Genomic DNA, 19,693 nt, shown 5'->3' with positions numbered 1-19,693 from the left:
AAATCAGGATATAATCTCTTTAGGTTCTTTATGGTTAATAAGATGTCACAAATGCACAGTTTACGAATCAAGGAAATTCATTTGTGTATGTTGGACTCAGCAATCTCAGAAGTCTTGTCCAACCTAATTAATTCTGTGATTCTTTTATACTATGACATATCTCATGGAAAGTTTCCCTCACATACACAAAGCTTCTCAAGTTTAGCTTCATACTTTTAGGCTGAAGTTAAGTAGTGCAATCATTATGATGGCATTTTGAAAAAAAGTCTTTAGCGTAAGGTTCATACCAGAAAAATTGTCATCCCCCAAGTGGATGCAGCAGCTGGGATATAGGAAATATGGGATAGGAGAGGAGGAGACTCTTTCATAATCCTGAACGTGAGGTGATGTCTACTGCAATATTACATCTGCTCTTATCCTATGTTGAGGACCATAGATCAAGGATGTTAACGGATAGGCAAAATTTTAGAGAAATGCTGTAAGAATTATTAAATTCTGAATTCCTGTAAGAATTATTAAATACTGAATAATATTTCTTCCAGGAAAAGAATAAATGATTAGATATCATGCCTTTTAGTCAAGGCTTATAGAAACTCTATTTATTTGTCTTTCCATAGGAATTGATATGATCACAGCCAGTAAATAAGCACCCACATGGAAGCAAAATTTCAGCAATGAGCTGCATCTTCAGCCTAGTAGATGAAGGCATGCAGGATACAGTACCTGGAAGCTCATGTGTGACTAATTCAGGCAAGAAATAAGGCACAAGCTTTTAACAGTGACTTTTTTTTCAATGGGACAAATTACCTCAACTTGCAGTGGACTATCATTCTCTATACCAGTCTCAAAATAAAGATTGGACTTCGAGTAAGTAAGAGTATGAGAAAGAGACAGATATAATTTAATTCCATCACAATTTAATTTAGGAAAGCACTATGGTGAGTTTTATAAAGGAAATCAGACAAGATGAGTCAAATACTCCCCTGTAAATTTGAGATCTATGGTTTTATGAATTAGTCTATTGGGCATTACTACTACTTTAATTAGATTTATCTTTTAAATAATTTCATGAAAAATAACATGACAGAAATTCCCCAGATCCTGCTCAAGTGCCAGGGCAGCAACCTCCTTCCCTTTTTCCTCAGCCTGCAGTGCAGGTACAATCAATATCCAGGTCACCTTCACCACCAGTCTTCACTGCTTTGTAGTTTCCCTTTGTCTATCTTGCAAAACAGCTGTACTGCAGGCAGGTTCTTTCCCAAATGCTGGCAACTATGCCATGCTTACTGCTAGCCCTGCAGCCCTGCAACCAAGTGTGAGGAGCAATCTCCATGGTTTCTCAGAACCTTTTATTTTCTTGACTAATTTCATTTCATCCCTCTCAAATCACAACCTCATATTCTACTGAATGACAGCTTCATACACAGATCTATGCCATGCATCCACTATAGCACTACTACCAGGAACATTTTGGTCATACATGAAACTTTGTTTTGGAAGCAAGGAGCACCATTTGGTTTAAGTGTGCTGGGTTGTACTATAAGAAAAAGCTAGTTGCTTTGAAAAAGAGAGAAAACATTAAAAAGTCTAACACATTTATTCCCTTTTTTTCTTGTATTAAAGTAGAAAAAGTAGAAAAACTATATTTTTTATATAATTTTTTTTATTCCTAAATCTACCACATAAAACTTCCTATTCTGGAGAACTGGGGTCATTTAGAGCCAGAAATACTAAGTCTTTCCAGTGGATGCCTTGATTCCCAGCTTTGCAGCAAGATGTAGTAATAGTTATCTCAGAAAAATTGCAAACTAGTGGTGGTTAACAAAATAAGTCTTGAATGTGCTAAAAGAGAAAATAAGAGTAAAGGCCATCAGAGTTTAGAGGGAGAAGGATATGGGAAAATAAAACCACACAAATTTAAAAACCTACAGTGTGTTCTGAAATATCTCTAAAACGGAGTCTAATGTAAATATATGATAGGCCATGTCATAAAAATGTTTTATTGTATTCATAACGTGGTACCATCAAACACATTATTGGCACTTCATAAATAATAAATAGTGCTAAAGAAAACACTTTTCTAACTTCACCACATATAAGCAATGCAGCCAGTACAACCTAATGAATATAAAATCTTTATATCTCCACCTGCCATCATGTATTTTCTCTACATGTTACGTCAATGTTTTTAAATAGCCACCAAAACATTGATCAGATGACTATACCCTGGATATTTTAAAATCTCTGACATATGAAAATTTAATTTCCTAAGAAAATAAATTTTAAAAGGCTACAGAAAGCTAGAGGGAACTTGCTTACTGAAAAATCAGACTGGAAAAGAATAAGCAGAAAGCAGACAGTGTCAGTGGAAAGTAAAATTACTTCACTGGGTTAATGTGAAAAGCATAGAGAAAGCACTTAGATTTCTTAAATAATGTGAGCCCAATAAAACAATTTGCGAATAGTAGGCAAAGAAAAAAAAACACACATGATTTTGATTTTGCAAATTATACAATGACTCAGTTATATAATGTTCATTAGACTTGTAATAGCTTCTGTTTCTCCCTTACTTTCCCTCATCTTTTCTGTGTTTTTGACTTCCAGGAAAAAGCTGAGATATTTTAGTGCGTCCAAACCCATGATCTCTTTAAAAATGAAAGCTGTTTGCTTTGTGTAGCCTCTTTTTCTGAGCACAATATTACTGTTACAGCTTTTAGATTTAAGGTTTTTCTGTCTGAAGGAGATACTCTACATGGTCTGGGTTTGATTGATCACATGGTTTCTTTTCTCCAGGATTTGTCAGCTGAATACTTCACTGTAAATCATGGCCCCCTCTCCACTCTCTAAATATATATTAAAAGACAGCAGCACACTGGAGGTATTGCTAACTGCAAAACTGCAGCACTCCCTTGATTTCTGTTCTAGGTAACCTCCTTAACAGGTAAATGCATAGCCATGCTCTACATCAAACATGTTTTTGTAAAAATAGATTGGTTGTTTGATCAAGCAATCCTACTTCTGACAGAAAAAAAAAAAAAAAGAGAAATCAAGTGCAACACAAAAGTTGAAGTGGAACAACACAACAGTATAGATAAAATCCTCAAGAACTTTACTTAGGGGCATAAAGTATATTAATGTGAGTCAGATTATGCTCCCATTATGTCTGGAACCAGGTTGCTGACATTAGCTAAATATGCTGCTTAGGGGAATTGAAAAATTCTCATTATGTATCTCTTTCTTTCAGGCTCACATGGCATACTCTGCTATTTTTCACACATGCCTAGAGATTTTAGGACTTCCAAAGCATCTTTGCCCATGAAGTGCCAAAGTTTTAAACATTGGGCTAAAGTATTGCATAGTTATTGCAGCAAAGAATTAATAGAGCTTTCTCATTAGTTATGCACTTCTCTAACATCTGCCCAAAAACCCAGCCATGTTAGAAATTTCTAGCACCCTGTCATCTATTCATCTGATAAGCAAAAGAAATTAACCCTTCCTTATCTAGCAGCTGGCATATGATGCCTGATTTTTCCCTCTGGGTAGCCAACACCGAATTTTATGATAAAGCTTACAGAAAATGCAGGACATGAGGGTTGTGTCTATATCAATTAAAATAATTGCAAAACAGAAAGTGAAACAATCTCTGGGACCAGTAATTCACACTGGAACAGGCCCAGCATGGTTTTGACATGGATTTCTCCCAAATCCATGAGAATGGTGCTGGGATTAGCATCACCAGGGACTATTACCCAGTCTGCACCTAGCTATGCAGTTCTGGATCTGGACAGACGTGGGTGTGCCCAGACTGTGCCACTTTTCCGCCAGGACAGAGAACGAGCATTTCCATTTCCTGTTCAATTTGCTAGCAAGGATGTGCCCACCAAGACAAGTTTTCAAATAAGTGTAAGGGCTAGAGATGTATATGTACAAGCATTTTGTCCAAATACTAAACTGCCATAGGAATGTGTCAAACACCAACATTTCAGGCACTCCATCCACATAGCTCATTCCCAAAGAATGATCACCGAGTATCAGAGAGATACGTATGTTCTGTTGATATGACTTGGAAATATTTAAAAAATATGCTAAACCTAGATATATGGGTTTTATTCTTGTTAATTTTCCTACCAGCCACAATAGTTTTATTTTTTTAATTTGTTTCTCATGTCCTGCCATAAATACAAGTGTGCAACTGCCATGGTCAAGGAAGAAAAAACTTTTGGATACAAGGGATATTTATATGGTCCCAGGGCTGAGAGATATTAGGGGAGGAGAGGAGGACTTGCAGAAGCGAAACAGAGCTAGTTATTGCTTGTGACACTGATGAGCCATCTTTCCAGAAGAAAGGGCTACAACATATTTGGCAAAATTCATGTATTACCACTATCGTGTCTTAATGTTGTTTGTTTGGGGTTTTTTATTGCATGCTTATTTTTTCAGCAATGTGGCTTACAGAACATAAATGAGTTTAGGCAGCTTAAAAACTCCTTTAATATCTCCAGCAAAGTTTTGGATAGAAAAGTGTGTTAGTTTCTGTCTTATCGTGCTGCAGGAGTTTATTGCCTACCAGGATAATGAGCAAGGGAAGCTTACTAATAGGGAATTGAGTGCTTCAATACTGGGTATGATTTAATTATTCATTTTTATGCTAATTTATTTCATTAGTGTCAACAGACAATTAACAATGACTTGTTTTTCACTGGAAAAAACTTTGATCTGAGGAAAAAGAGATTAAGATGCTAAGACGTCTTTAGAAATTAGGTCAAAATTCTTATTACCTGCAGGAGACATAAATTAGGAGATGATTTCTAAAATAGAAGATAATAAAGTTTTGTTCTGTAGAAAGTTTTAAAGAGAAATCTCTACTTATGATGTGCATTTCTTTGCTTTATTGATGATATGCTAAAGGGGATAAGTTTTGTAGTCAAGTTAATATAAAAGTTACCACTTTTCTCATCTTCAATGTAAAACCTTACATTTAGGAAAATTTATTTTTAAACTATGTTTCCCTTTAGTTAAGGATAAATTTCAGAAGTGGGAACTGCTCATGATTAGAAAACAGGTTTCACCTTAAGAAAATTACTGACACATCTGAAAAACATCTCATAAAGACACTGGAGAAGAAGTTCCTATTTACATTAGGAGAAACAACACATCAAAGTCTCATATGGATAAAAGCCATTAACCACAGACTCTCAGAGAGCAAAGCAGGAAAAGGTGGGGAGATGCTAGGACTACTACACAGGCAGACAACTAAATATTGAAAATTTATATTAAGCAAGTGTCTGAATTAATTATATCAGGTATTCTATTATTTTTGGTTACTTAAAAGAAATTTCCATCTGAATTTCACTCTTTCTAACTGCTTTTGGTGCACATTGTTTTACTAAAACATTTTGAGATGGAAAATTAGAACATTTTGCTTATAAAAGGTCAAAATTTTCTGGCAACTTGAAATATAAGCTGATTATCAAAATTAACTTTTCTGCATATTTCTGTTTCAACTAATTTGTATTTTCTCCAGTCAAAAGCTATTTCATCAAAATATATGAGATAAATTTAAGGATTCTGAATATGAGCAATATTTGCCCAGCTGGTGACATTCCTGTGGTGGATAACAGAGAAAAACTAAATCCCAATCTGATGCTGCCAAATGTCTTAATAATGTAGAAAATACATCTGGATGGGTGGTACAGGCCACCAGTCCTTCAGGCACTTTCCCAGAGGACATTCTCTGGGGAAGGTGACAGGGGCTTCCCAGGCATCCCATTGTCGCTGTAGAGCAGGACGGGAACGAAAATTACTCCAAATCAAAGGCTAGAGAATGGACTGATTTATTTCAAATGTGCCACTCTATTTATAGAGAACATCGTGCAGACTAATTTCATTGGTCCTAGAGTAAAAACATCTCACACCATTGGTGTGCAGTGAATGACGCACTGTGGCAGAACATATCTATAAACAATGTGAACAACAAGATAGATTAGAGAATTATTTACATTCCTTTCCCAACTGTCTCCCAGGCTCTTGCCTTGTTAGAAAACCTTCTCTTTTTCTCTCTGACTGAACTGAGAATATCTACATCCCATGGCATCCCATTTGCACTGACTTTATCCTGGTGTGGTGAGCTGTACCCATGCCAGGTAAAAACAGGAAAAGCATGTTTCAAGTGTCTCAGGTTGTCAGACAGCAAAGTGCAGCCCCTGCCAGGTGCACATCTCTTTCTGGGTAGGGGGAAAATCAGGCCCCTGACTCTTACCCCTGTGTGGGCTTGGGCGAATCGCCAGCCAGCTCATGACTGGACTACAGGACTGTCTTGTCACCAAATGGGCATATTTCACAAAGACTTTTGTTGATTTATATTATCTGTCTTTTTATTCTTGTAGAAAAGGTGCCACAGAATACTAGTAAAAAGGTAATGCCCTTTGCTGTTTGTCACATGTGCTATAACCGAGTGTGCCTGTTCAGTGTGTTTATCATCACTGCAAAATTATAAAATTGGCTTTCCACAGAATGTAGCACATCTTTGAAAACAGCCAGCCCTGCAGATCTAGACAGAGATTAGGTGCATGTTTTGAGTCCACTGCAGAAAAAAAGTTGAGCCTGCACTACCTATATACATGTGTATATAATACGTTCCTAATTATTTTTACATTTATAGGTATTTTATATACAAAACCCCACAAGTCTGAAAGAGATGAAACCTGAAAAAAACACTAGGGGTCCCTCTTGGCAACGAAGCATTCAGCAGCGTTCAAAAGAACAGAGCCAATTCCTGAGACAAATTTAGCTTTTACTGGAAATGCCTTCTCTTGAGAAGGGGGAAAGAATGGAAAAAAAAGGAAAGATAATTTATGGCTTTCTGTTCAAAACCCTCCTGCACCAAATTCAGTTTTGCACTTTTTGTCACCTTCCAGCTCTGAAATGGAGACTGGCCTAAGCAGTGTAAGGGCTCATCTATCCTCTCCTGAACTTCCCTGCTGAATTTGAAGGCATCAGCACAAAATAACCCAAATATGGCTTTAACCTGGACCTCAGAGGGGGGTGGGGACCTGCCAAGACTGAACTCAGTGCTCAAGCTTCAATAACCCTGTAAGAATGCGGTTGAAAAAGGGAAAGGAGATTCATTTCTAATGAATGCAGCTTGAAATATATATTTCAAGATTTAAATGAATAGGTTTTTAGTTACAGTGTGGTGCAGAGAAGAGTAGATGTGGAACAACTGCTTACACAGACACAAAACAGCCTCTCATTCTCTCACACTCTCTGGGTCCCTTAGGATGCGATTGGACAGATGGATGCAAAAAATGCCTAGAAAGACAGACAGAGAAAAAAATCTTATGTAAAATAAATGTAATTAAATCCTCTGGCAATGAGGCCAAGAGCTTGTAATTGCATATTTGCTGGGCATGCTATTTACACCAGTTGCAGGTTTCCTGCTTTGAAAATATACCAAGGACATCTTTCTAGTTTTATTCTTACAGGGGCTAGTATTAACATCATTTTTATATAAAACAAGCTGGGCAAAAAATTGTCAAGTTTTTAAATTCATTTTAAATGCAGTAAATCTCATTGTTTGCAACAGATTGTTTTCAATGAAAACATTTGGCAGCTGATACTGTTGTGACAATTTTTTCCAGTACCCTTACTATTGCACTGTATCTGTTGTATCTTATGTTTCCCATATATTTTTTGTGACAAAGGAAACAACAAACAGCTCAGAAATCCAATACTGGATGGTTTTTACAGTCTATATTCATACCTGTACAGTGAAATCATAGAGTGTTTGCAAACATGACATGTATAGAAGACTATACAAAGTTACAAAGAATTTTCAAGAGTTCTTCATAGCATCACAGAATGGTTTGCGTTAGAAGAGAGCTTAATGGTCCTCTAGTTCCAAACCCCCTGCCATGGGCAGGGACACCTTCCACTAAACAAAGTTCCTCTAAGAACCATCCAGCATGGCCTGGAACACCTCTAGGGATGTGACAGCCTCAGCTTCTTTAGGAAACCTGTTCCACTTCTTCACCATCCTCACAGATAAGAATTTCTTCCTAACATCTAATCTAAACTTGCCCTCTTGTCCTATCACTTGAGGTAAATTAGATGCTTGCCATTTCCCACTGGATTTCAATGAGAATTGTGGACCTGGTTCTTTTCAGTATTTTAGGAAATCTCATTTGAGAGATGGCAGCCTACATTGAGATGATTTATGAGTTCCATTGCTGTTGCACTGTATCTAATTAAGCTTCCTAACGAGCACAAGGTCAGTGAAGTACCATATGTTTTGCTTAAGGTCTCTGAAATTTCACTAAATCCCAACTAAAAGACCCAGACTGCAAACTGTCAGCATTATCTCAAGTCTCCTGACCAATCTGGTATCTTTCTTTACTGTGACTGACACAGTCATAGATTGAGTGAAGCAAAGACACCTGAACTCCCTATGTGGCAGTATCAAAGGCTTGCATTTAGCACGGGTCTACCTAGAAAAGCACCTCATGGGAAAAAAAGAAAACTGAAATTGACAAATTTGGCCTTTCACCTGGGAATAGCAAACATCCAGCTGCCCAGCCTATAGCACTCATGCAGAGAACCTGTTTGTAGGACATCTCAAACTAGTCTCACGTGTGCTCTGTGTGGACACACCTTTCTATACATATGCAGCTTATGTAAGGAATTTGTACCCTATGCATCTGCTCAGTGGATGCACACAGTCCTTGTTCCTCCTTGGTACATTATGGATTATTCTAATAATTTGCCAGTAGATAAGAATGAACTCCCATGTCCATATCTATTTCTTGGCTCTATTCAATTTATGGTGAAGACTAAATGCACATACTTCTGTCCTGGAAATACCTAGAAATTGACAGATAATAAAGATGAATTAACAGCAATAGCAAACCCAAATGATCTCTAAAGTCACAAGGTAGGGCAGCAGGTAAACTAAGAAATACCAGCTGCAGAAGTAAGATCCCAGTCTCCTTTTTAAATCAGTAGGTCACACAACCCTTTACCTTGCCCTGTTTCCTTGGGTGAATGTGAAAATCATCCAGATTAATTTCCATCTCTTGTTATTCAAAGGTACAGTAACTAAGAAGGAGACCAGATAATCCTGTGCAATATTTGCCTGAACCTAGTTTCTTAAATGCCTTTCAAATTAAAAAAAAAAAAAAAAAAAAAAAAAAAAAAAAAAAAAAAAAAGAAAAAAAAAGTATACAGAAAAGAGTGGATATTCAAAAAAGTATTCCTTGGTGTCCTTCTATTCAGCTTCAAAATAGTTCCAGTGGGCTACAACATAGGAAATGACACATCATTAAACACATTATTTTGGAAAATAAGAGAAAGCCACTAAATTTGTCCTTCTGAAAGTAGCTCTTGGAACCAGAAGTACAGGTAGATGAATGTCTAATAACGAAACTGTGGATATGTTTCCACTTCAAGTAAAAACCGTTGAAAACATCCTCCAAGTGAATCTTGTGAAGTCAGGTGTACACATATAAACTGCTCCCAAGTACAAGAAACATTGTGAAATATAGAGGTGTTTATAAAACTGAAGTTCTCTGTGGTCCATTGGAATTGTTTATAAACAGCCTTAAAATTGGTAACATCTACAATGAAAATCCACTTGTTTATTAATATTTATTTAATTAAGATGAGGATTATTCACTGTCTGCCTGTACCTGGTGAATTTTTGTTTTAGTAGGCCTGAGTGAACACACTTGGATCCAGGAGTTGACTCATCAATGAAGATACAAGCTATGCCCAAAATATGGAGAAGCCCAGCTGGATATCAGCTACTGCATGGTCTGCCTGTCTTCCTTGGGTCTACCCTAAACAGTGTTATGGCTGGTGGGAGAAGTTTGGGATTAACACTTTTTGGAGCACTTTAAAGGACTCAAGCCCATATAAAACCAGATTTTGTTAACCCTGTTACTCACAGAGCAACATCTCAAGGTATGATTTTTTTTTCCTACAAGTAATTTCCAAGCACCTGACAGGCCACACAGCTGACTTGCTGGTGTCAGTGGGTGCTGCTAGATGACACTGAACACCACTAGCTGATACCCAGGCTGCAAGTTCATGAGACACAATAGGCCTGTGACCTGAGGCAGCCACTGAGTTGGTGTGTGGGTCATAGCCTGACAGAAATGGATACAATCTGCCTCACTCAGGAAAGGAGCAGCACTTTGGCACAACTGCTTTGATGACAGAGTCTATACCCTGGCTTTCACTTGGAGAAAAGTGTCAGGACCTGGCAGGGAGAAAAGTTGTCCCAGTACTTGTCTTAGGAAGCTGAACCTTGAACAACATGCTACACTCAAGCCCACCCTTTGTCTTGCCCAAGCAGATAATTTTTGGTTTTTTCCTAGTCAACACAGAGCAGAACCTCACAGCATGGGACATAACTTTATCTGGAAGTTTTTGAGGCTGCAGTCATGATCATGAGATACCATTTATCAAATGAGTCAACATCCGGAGTTATCACTTGGGCTCTGAGAAAACTTTAGCATTAAAAAGATTTATGCCAGAGAACATATGATTTGGTTTACCATATGCTGTTTTATCTGATAAAGATAAGTGCAGAACAGTTGCCAAAAGAAGAAAAGCAAAGAGAAAAAGCAATGCAACAAAACTGTTTTCATTTAGTTCACCTTTAAGAAGTTGGCTAAATATCTAGAAAGAATTCCCAGATATATTTATCCCAAGCCCTTTCTCATCACTACAGAGCCTTTGCAGGATTTGCCCAGGGTTCTTAGAGAACCTTTCCTCCATGTATATGTCAGGATTTCAAGTACTTCTAAACAGTTTCAAATTCTAAACAATTATTTGAATGATGAAGTAGTCTCCAATCTCATTTGTTCAAGGTCTAACTCATACAAAAAAAGAGTAAAATACAGCGAGATTTATAAACCAAGTTCTATGGGATATCACAGAGAAGATTTGGGAAGAAAAAGGTTAAAAATTAGATTTAGTTCAAGAGAACTTTCTAGAAAGATATAATTTTTTAAACAAACAGTAGATTGCAACTTCATTTAATGAAAAATTATGCCTGTACTACGTGTGTTCTGGTGAAACACAACTGAAAGGAGAAGCAATGCTCTCTTAGGACGGAAAAGCTATCATGGTTTCAGCAGAGGGTTTCCAAACTAAGAACAGCTGAACTGAGACTGCCTGTGCAAAGCCAGGACTGTAGCAATTAGTGAGCACTACAGATCACGTCAACAGCTAGCAGTAATAACGCTATTCAAAGATCTTATTTACAATCCCTGCATCCAATATGGTCCAGAGTTCTCTCAACAAAGAGAAGAGTTTTTTCAAGCAGCCACACTGAAAAGTAAATTTCTATTGTAATTGATTATTTTCCTTGGTTTTTGTTTCTAGTCCATTTTCTAGAGTTTTGTTTCATTTTATCTCACAGAATATGTCCTTCTAACAAGAAAAGCCAAGAATATGTCCCTCTAACAAGAATGAGAAATTTTACTCACTTGCTGTCAGTGGCATGTCTACAGTTTACAAGGACATGTGAAAGTCTGACTCTTGAATGTGCTCTGCCAACAAAAAATTAAGGCACTGGCATAGATGTAATCTGTCTGACATTCCTAAAATTTTCTGTGTGAAATGGTTTTCCCCATTTGCACATCAAACAGTATGCGACACCTAAATTTATGGTTGTTTTTTTCCTATATTGTTTTTTTATAGGGTTTGAACTGATTAACATGGGAAACATATCCACTAACTGATGTTAGCTTTAAGAAAATTTGGTAGAATTAGTTATTACTGAAACCTTACATTACAATTAGAGATCACAAGATCTCATATAATAAAATAGGAAAGTACAATGGTCCAGTCCTGGTTTATCTCACTGTAAAGAGTCAATGAAGTTCAGATTTACTGTGGGTCTAAATTGCCACAATTACTAGGTTTCCAAATCTGGGTAACAATTTGAGCTTTTCCATTTTTCTACATTATAATTTACCATCAGAAAATTTTCTATTACATTTTCTAAGGGATTAGAAGCTATAACATGTCATTAACCTGTATTACTGTGAAAACATGAAAATTTGTTTCAATAAATAACTGAATCACCTGTTTTAAAAAGCAAGTAATGGTAATATTAGAATATCAAAAAAGTGTGCAGGGAGCTATTGCAATATGAGTGCAAAGAGAGACAAGATACATAAATGTAACTGTCTGAAAAATGGGCAGCAATGACACAAAGGAATAAGATTACACTAAAATGCTTCAGAACTCTACAGAAGACAAACTTTATGGTGAATATTCCAATTTTTATGGTGAATATTCCAATTTTTTAACCACAGAGTCAACTATGAAATTTGGAAAATAGAACAGATGATAAAAGTGTGCACAACTGACAACAAAGCAAAGAATTTTATATTTGTCCAAGCAATTTATCAAATTAAGAAGTGAACATGTTTTTATACAGGTTTGTTTTTCTCATCACATACTTTTTAATTAGTAATAGTATCTGTGCTGGTTTTAACGTAAGTAGGAAATTAAACTCCAAACAAGCCACTCCCCTTCCCTGTCCCTCCCAGAAAGGGCAGTGACAAAAAATAAGAGATTCTGACAAAAAAGGGAGAGATCATGTGTTGAGGTAACAATTTACTAAAAGCACAGAGTAGTGGAACAAAAAAAAAAAAAAAAAAAAAAACCACAAACAAACGGTGTATTATCCACAAAAAGGTATTCACCACCAGGAGCTAAAGCAAGAAAAGCAAGCTGACAGACATTCCCTGCAGGTCGGGTCTGTGTAGTTTTCCCAGACAAAGGCAATATGGTAACCATTCCCTCACAGCAACACATGGTATTTGGGAAAGAAGGCAATATGCTGTGGTTCATGTTTCCCACCCCCCAGCCCAAAATAATGAAAAGCAGCGATAAACAAACCCCCCAGAAGCTACATAATCCAAGCAGGGGTTGTAGCACCACTCTGCCAAACTCAGTCCTGCACAGGTGCTCCTGCTGCCTCTGTGAACTTTCTGCCCTGCTGCTCTCCAGAGCACTCCTGCCCAGCTCAGCCGGACTCTGCTCAGCTCAGCTGGACCCAACTGGGTCAGGGTTGTCCCCACTGCTACCAGCAGCTTCCCTGCTGGGGCTGTCATTTCAGCACTACGTTCGATCGTGTTTTGGCCTCTTTCAGCGCTAAAGGTTTGCAGTCGCACTCCAGACAGAACGGAAAGGAGGACCAGCAGGATAGCAAAGGGATCACATCCGCAGTGGCTGATGCTGACACCTTCCCAGAGTGAGGCAAAATGGCCAACTTCCAGTAAAAGGCATCAGGCTTTTCCTTAGAAAACCACGCTCTCAGAGATAATGTAGGTGGTATGGAATAACAACACGGTCACAGCCACACAGCACTAAACTCTGCCCCACTCTGTGACCAGGACAGTGTCTCAGCTGCATGATAATCAAAAAAGGAATAATTAAAGCAACTTGATTCTACAGGACTGTATTTGTTTCTAAATAATATTAATAAATCCCTCTTCCCATTTTTTGCTTCATCCCCTCTGTTGCAGTTGAAGTTTTTCTCTGGGGTTAACTGGTTCCTTCATACATCCAACAGATTTCAAATGAATCAGTTCAAGAGATTTCAATGAATCAATCCTTCATATATCCAACATATTTAAAATTAATGAAATGACAGTAGCCTAAAAAGCATTGTCCCTGGCACTGCAAGGGACCATGACAATATGTACAGACTTTGTGAAAAAGAAAGTCCCTTTAATCCACTCTCCAGTAATCTCTCTGACCATTCTTCCCCTTGCTCAATTACATTATTAGTAGAGAGTTAGTGAAGAAGAGGGACCTAGCTCAGCTTCTATGCAAAGATATACACGTACAAACATGTCTACCCTTTTATCCTTTGTTCACTTTTATATAATCCCTGTAAATCCACAATGTAGTCTGGACTAAAGGAACTTTCTGTGATCTTTTTATCAGCTGTCGCTACTTTAACACTAATATAATCCCAAAGCACTAGGAAAAGATTCGTTTACTGGGGAGCTGGATGTGCTTGCCTAGAAGTGGCTCAGCATTGCCAGGATCGAGGAGTAATAAGGCTACTGCAATAAAGTTCGTGATCACCAGGAAGAGTAAACATATTTTCCTGGAGTAGTAGAATGTATTCATAGTTCAATTACAGTTACAAGCATTTTATATAATTTTTGAAAATTTATTCCCTGTTTACTTCTCTCTGTGTTGTATTTGTTAGAGTAAGGATTTCAGACACTGTAAGAATACCATTAACATCTGAAACACTGTACATTTACTGTTACATATCTGTACATTTACTTTTGACTGAATCATACTCACAATTCACCAGAGACAGAGGTTCTCTCAATTTAATCCTGTGTTGGATCTGTCTGGGATGGCGTTAATTTTCTCTGTAGCAGCCTGTAATGTGTTGTGCTTTGAATTTGTGACTAAAATAGAGATGATATTAGAGGAGCATTTGCTCAACGGTTCTTGTACAACATTAAAGATTTAGTCTTTCTAACTCTTCACCTCAGTGAGTAAATTTGGGATGCACAAGAAGCTGTGAGATGAAGCAGCCAGAAGAGATGATACTTACTGACGGAAGGGATGTTCCATGCCATATAACATCATGCTCAGTAATAAAACAAAGTGGGGGGAATTTGGCATAGTAGCCATTTCTTGTAGACTGGCTGGGCATCAACCTACTTGGACAAGGTGATGAATGATTTGCCAATTTGTTTTGTTTTCTGTCTTCTTCCTCTTTCCTTTGCTTACTTAACTACCTATCTCTATCTCAAGCCATGAGCTTTCTTAGTTTTGCTCTTCCTAAATTTCTCCTGTCCCATTAGGGAAGGACAGAGGCAGTAAGTGTTTGAACCGTGCTCAGTTGCCTAATTATAGTTAATCTGTAGCAGATCATTAAAATGTTCATCCCCTCTTACCTCAGCTACCAAGAGCCACGGCTCAGATACCAAAGCTCATTCCCTCTATAATCTATTGTGAGGCACAGGTAAGGACAGCCAAGAGCTGATTTGCTCTTTTTCAGTCTCTCTCCTCCCATTGACTGAAGAAGGAACTTGAAATGTACCTCAGGTGCTGACAATACTGAAACCAGAGGACGAACCTTGAGCTGGCATGGACAAACTGTTAGGTATCTGCTTCACTACCTGAGCAGGCTTTGGGTACCTAGCTTTGGATTGCCTACACAGAAATCTGTACACAGTAATGCTTATATGTCTTGATACATGATCTATGTTTCTTGGACAAGAATCTGAGTCCAAAACTCCATGAAGAACTGTCCCACCCTTCTTGGAGGGTTCGTGTAAAAAAACTGCCAGATTAAATCAGGTTAAAATCAAATGCTTGGGGAAAAAAAGCCCTTTTCTAACCTAGCATATCATCTCACCATGAATCCTTCTCTCCAGCTTTGCTCTTCAGTCCAGGACTTTTCATAGCCACAGCTTTTGCAGAAATTCCCTGGGGCTCTGGGTGGGACCCGTGATGCACACTGGCCACACAACTGCCCCAAGTCACACTGTGAGCGCACTGCCTGAACTGCCTGCTGTGCCAAGCACTGGCAGCTTGGACTCCATGTGTCCTCCCTCAGCTCTGTCTTTGCTGTCAGAAAAGAAGCAATTGCCCCATTTGTCCAGTGAATTGTGCATAAGCCTCTGTCTTCTATGTTAGTCCAAGGCTGTGTCATTTTAGGGAAGTATATTATCCTAAATATAATGTGATGTGAGTGAACAAAGGGAACAACCCATCCATGAGAATCAGACCTGCTGTGCATTTTTTCCTGAGCACAAGTAATACATTTGACATGCACGGGAGGCATTTAACTTCCGCTGCATGTGCAGCCCACATGAGATGGAGACATTCAAGGGGTTCAGCCAGCACTTCCAGGACCTGTGCAGTTGCACAGTGCTGAGCTGGCTGCACATGGCAATCCACCACAGCGTGCAGGAATGGCACTTCCAAACAAGGCACACAGCAGTCTGGAATCTTGGGACATATGACAGAGAGAATGCCTAACGTCTGCAGATGTAAAGACTGAAAAAACAGTCTGCCCTTCTAAAAAAGATTCAAGGTGAAAAAAATATGCCCAGGAAATCCTGGACACTTGGTAGGCATTCCCAAGCTGGCATGTGTGGTAGCACAACTCTCTTGCCAGCACTTCCCGTGTTAGACTGTTGAAATCTTAGAGAGGTTTGTCTACATGAGGCTCAAATACAGGAGTTACTGCAGTGCAAACAGTAATTTGATAAATGTTATGACAGGAACAATAGAAAGAGGTGTCTTGCCAAGCATAGTTCTGAGTTGCAAAGGGAAGTAATGGAAACATGAGGTAAAGTATTATTTTTGGATATTGAAGAGTGCATAGTATGGAATATTTTGGAATTAATTTCTATTTGTTTGGCGGCTTGTTTGATTGGGACAGATAGCATTTGGATTTTGTTTTGTGCTTTTTCTTCTTACCACACTTTTTACCTTTTTGACATGAAATATAATGAAAGGAATTAGTAGGAAAAATTATTTCCATACTCTCAGAGCTGTGCTTTGCCTCTTAATGTCCTTTTCTTTCCTCTTAAGGCTTTGTGACACACCTGTGTTAAAAACTGAGTGCTGAACATGGTAGATAAAACAGTCTCCTCTGACTGCACAAGACTGTTTCTTAGATATCACTGCTGACTCTTTGGATTGGAAGTGTGTGAATAAAAAGAAAATAGGGGACATACTGAACCTAAAGAAAAACAAACCTTGGACAAAATTGACTGATAAGAAGAAAAAAAAATTATTTACCCTGGAGGTTGTTGCTGTGCCTCTGATGCTCATCAGTAATTTTTCAGAGGGATAATCTTAAAACCATTCCTATAAGGGGCCCAAATGCTGCAGTAAAGTGAGTTAGTAGTGCAGCAGTAAAGACGAATTAGTAGTGATAGCTGCAGATCAGTTGCTAAAATTTGAACTCAGGTTCTAAAATGGATCATCATCAAAAGAATCATCTTCCCTGAAAAATAAAAATTGTTAGTATAGGTAGCTAATATTACATGAACATATCATGCACTTCTAGCCCACTTTTCTCTTTCAAATACCCAGAAAAGTGATACCATGAGCAGCTGTCTGCTTTTTTCATATGCAGGATATAGTTGAGCCTTTCAGATATTCTTCTTACCAGAGATAATGCTGGTAATATACGTGAATTAAAAAAAAAAATCTCCCCTCAGAATTACTATATCTGGCACTGCAGAAGAATTTATTTTTTACTTAGAACATAGATTGTGACCATATGCAGTGCTGTTCTTTTAACTGTTCCTGCTGTTTTCTTTCCTTTAGACAGTTCCCATAGTGGAGAGCTCCTGGAAATAATTTTGGAGTCAGAAATTCTTTCTGTGTAAAAAATTTGAGACTTCCTGCAGCTGTGGGATATGAGCCAGCAGACAGGAGATTTGGACTTACTTTCCACCTCCTTGCACAGTGCATGGTAGAAGAAAGGTCCATAATACCATCAAAGTTTACTGTGGAGGTTTTCCACATAAGAAACAAGGCAACAATGAGTGCTAAACACTAGAACAGAAAGAGAAATAAAAGTATCATCTGGTTGTTCAGGACAGGTATGTACGTAGGTTTTTCACACTGATTTTTATGAAGAGGAAACAGTACCAGATGTGGCACCTGGCCCACTTACTCCTCTTTCTGGCATGTCTTTTCCCCTTATCCTACACATAGCCTGGACCTGGACCACACATAAGGGCTTCACCAGATTGATGGTAGCACATGAGCATCTCGAGTCCTCATTCCAGAGAGAAGGGAAAACAGTTCCCAGAATGGCTCCTCCCAGAACAAACTCAGGGGAGCATGTTCTGGTCTGGAGATGGGAAAACATGCCAGAGGAGTCATAATGGGTTATCACTTTTGTTAGCAATATAGGAAAAAAAATATACTAGTTATGAGTGAAATTTGAGCTTTAGGGAAAGTCAAGAAGAGGTTGATGTTAGCTCCAGTGGCAACAGGATTTAGCTCTGTGTCCTTATTGCCAAATTTAAAAGGTTTTTTGGGCAGATTTATTAAAAGCATTACGAACACAGTTGAAGCGCTTCAGTCAAAATAATCTCTCATAGGGGTTTCAGACCACTTACTCACAAGTTTCTAAACTATTACTTTAATGGGTGAGAAACTTTCAAATCTCTAGTAAAACCTCCATTAGATGCCAAGGACAAACTGGCAAATCAGCACCATGCTATTATTTTTCATCCGGAAATCTTAGCTGAGGTTGTTAGTAGTTCAGGAGTCTCTCTATGTCCTGATGCTTTACCCATTATAGGTTTCCCTAAGACATATATTTTAAGTATCATTTAAAATGCAAATACAAACTGGACAAAGACAAGGCCAAGGGTAGTAGTATCCAAGCTGGGAATGTATGGCAAGCAAGTGTATGAGAAGGAGAGATTTTATGATTAAGAGGTGCAAAAGTACCCAGGTAAAAGGAAATCAAATCATTATTGCTGTTGGCAGGCATTGCAGTTCCATAATGGACTTTTGACTATGAACCTCAAATGCAGGTCTGTGGTTAAGTAAATAAAGACCAAATTTCAGTGGGTGGCTTGATAGGATTGGCAGCTGGACCTTTCCTTCCCTTTAATGAGACCTGCTCCAGCCATACTGCACCACAGGTCATTCTTGCTGCTGTTATGTCCCATGTCATCTGCCAAATGCTAGGACAACAAGAAGAAGATACAAGAAGAAGATACAAGAAGATGCAAACATAAATATTTAGTCTTCGCCTCATAACAAATTTCCAGTGTCTGGTAAAGGTTAAAATGCCTAGCCATATTCTTGTTCTATGTTTCTTGTTGTAGCTTTGCTTTGCACTAAGAAATATTTTTATCTATCTTGAAATTAACAAGTGGATTTAAGGGAAGGGAGGAGACAATGACCTAATGTGCCTAATAAGGGACAAACTTCCCATTTCCTCAAAGAAGGAGAAAACACAGTGAAAATTTAAAAAAATATCTTTCATTAAAGTACAGAAGCTTATCCATTCAGGAGAGAGTCTGCTGGGCCTCAGGAGCATGAGTGAATCACAGTATTTAATATTTAGCCCTAACCTAATCACTTTCCTAATGCAAGCTGTTAGTGCAATGCTTTCTGAAGTGAGGTAGTAGCAATCAACCTATTCAGCATCCAAGAACAGACTACCAGAATGTTCCAGTTGGTAGCTGTCTAACAGTTGCTGCACCTACTTAAAAGCATGTTCTTAAAAGCATGTACTACCTAAGCTCCTTGCTGGAGCTTAGGTAGGACAGTCAATAGTGATTTAGTCTATATAACCAAGAAGGCTTTATTCTGCTGCCCCCACACAGGCTTCTTCATTGGAGATGTGCTGAGGGATACAGTCATTGGAGAGGTGGATCCAAGGGATCCACACAGATCTGACAAATATGCTACAGGACCTGCAGAGGATTAATGCTTTCCTGGTGAATAGGTGGGGTGCCCTGGGGTATTAAATCCCCATGTACAAGCAGCTGTATGGATGTTGATGAAGTCTAGAAAATTATTCTATTAACTATTGCCAAGTATCTGCCATAGGGTCAAGTTAATTATTCAATGTGGGTTCCATTAATTTTAATGACTGGCCTGTCAGTGAGTGCTCAGATTTTAGTTCATATACAGAAGCCTGAATAAAGCCAGAGCT

Source organism: Anomalospiza imberbis, chromosome 3 (assembly GCF_031753505.1).
Source record: "Anomalospiza imberbis isolate Cuckoo-Finch-1a 21T00152 chromosome 3, ASM3175350v1, whole genome shotgun sequence".
In the NCBI taxonomy this organism is placed as follows: domain Eukaryota; kingdom Metazoa; phylum Chordata; class Aves; order Passeriformes; family Viduidae; genus Anomalospiza; species Anomalospiza imberbis.
The sequence above is the reverse complement of the archived record's forward strand: the minus strand, read 5'-3'. Positions refer to the sequence as shown.